The sequence below is a fragment of the Crocodylus porosus genome, unplaced genomic scaffold, assembly GCF_001723895.1.
Source record: "Crocodylus porosus isolate Cpor-Errol unplaced genomic scaffold, CroPor_comp1, whole genome shotgun sequence".
NCBI classification, from domain to species: Eukaryota; Metazoa; Chordata; order Crocodylia; family Crocodylidae; genus Crocodylus; species Crocodylus porosus.
Window position 1 is genome coordinate 37,766,914 of NW_017728951.1, and position 1,581 is coordinate 37,768,494.

General features: G+C 55.8%; 2 long non-coding RNA genes across 6 annotated transcripts in view; one reads left to right on the forward strand and one right to left on the reverse strand.

The window, feature by feature from the left end:
* The window catches only part of LOC109323979, a 26,754-nt gene extending 25,173 nt beyond the window's left edge, over window positions 1-1,581 (reverse strand). Inside the window, exons 1-2 of one of the 3 annotated variants that reach the window (XR_002104809.1) lie at window positions 1,498-1,581; window positions 16-93 (exon numbers count right to left, since the gene is read on the reverse strand). This is a non-coding gene — a long non-coding RNA (uncharacterized LOC109323979). The other 2 variants (XR_002104810.1, XR_002104808.1) reach the window with 2 other exon arrangements.
* LOC109323980 overlaps window positions 1-1,581 on the forward strand; it is a 10,644-nt gene that overhangs the window by 2,864 nt on the left and 6,199 nt on the right. The window lies entirely within an intron of this gene.

Consider the following 1,581-nt stretch of genomic DNA (forward strand, 5'->3'; position numbering starts at 1 on the left):
CCCACCTCAACATACCTGCGACTGTCCCAGCTCCGCCATCCTTCACCAAACGGGCAGCCAGCTCGGCTGGGAACTTCCCAGGGCTTCCTAGAGCTACACAAATATTCACAACATTTGTATTGTTTTGCATTATCAGCGTCACTTAAAAGAAAGGAGAACTGATGTCATTGCTAAATTAGAAAGCGATCATCGAGCCCCTGCGACACAATCCATTATGCTCTAGGTTTGCCCGTTTCTTTCTTTCTTTCTTTAAATAATAATACTAATAAGAAAAGCGCTCCCCCTCCCCCCTCTGTGCATGTGGAGAGGAGATCTACAGCAAAGAAAGCAACTGCGCTAGGGTGGATCGCCAGATTGGCGGAGTTTTGCACCATCCTGGCCCCTTTTAATTACGAGAAACGAAAACGTAGGGCGGCAGTTCAGAACCAAAATGATGATGTTTATTCCCCGGGTTAGAGCTGCGTGGGGTGGGGGCAGGGAGGGGGTGTAGTTTAAGTAAGTGCAGACGAAATATGAAGCGCGGGGGATTGCAGGCCCCGCTCCTCGGCATGTGTATGTGCGCGCACACACGTGCATGCATGTGGTTGCGCACATATCCATGCACAAATACTTCCCACCCCTGCACCCACTATGCCGTGTTAGTGTCGCCACGCGGGAGCCCCAGAGCCGGTCCCGGGGGGCTCCTACAAGCGTCGCTGTCCCTCCGTATCTACACCACGGCCGCCCCGAAACTTTGCCTGCCCTGGGCTGCCTCCCTGGGCCTGGATCCTGGCTGTGCTGGGAGTGAGCACTGCACTTATTTCTGCACTCGGGATCTGTCTGCACGGCTCGGGATGCCGGTGTAGTGCTGCTTGAGGACACTTCCCTCTGAACTTCAGCTCGTCCCCTTCTCCATCCCCCCTCCCGCCCAGAGAGATGCCCCGGGGGGGGGGGCGCTGCCCTCACCCCCAGTCTCACTTATTAATTGATGTATTGCAAAGAAGGATTGATTGGCACCTCCTGATAGCAATCCCAGCTTTTGCTGTGCTGCGCGCTGCCCTCCGGGCTCTGGCTCTCGCTTTAGAGAGAGACAGAGAGAGAGAGAGGCCCTTGAGGCTAACTGGACGTTTTCATTTCAAATGCCCCGGCCTCGGCTTCCTAGATTAGACACATTTGCAGCACATACACACATAGTGCAAACGAGAGATCCTTGCACTAGAAACCCCGAGTGGGCATAAATGTGGCTGGAGGCAGCACAACGCGCGTCTCCAGCTGGCCGAGAGGATCTCCCTCCCTTTAACGGCAGCACAGCGAAGCGGGGGCATTTGCACGGAAAACTTCCTCGTCCCGAGTATTTAAAACAACCTAGGAGAAAGGCACCTGTCCTTTGCCCGTTGGTCGGGGGCCCGGACACAACGTGGGTGCCGGGAAGAGCCGCTGCCCCTCCTGTGTCCGGGAGCCCGGCCGGCCCCTGCAAGGCAAAGTTGGGTAGAGGGAGAAGGGTAATGTGGGACTTACGGGCAGGCAGCGCGTCTGGGAGGCAGGTCGCAATCCGGCGGCTCCGGCTTAGCACAGACTTACGCACATTTAAAAAAAAAAAAA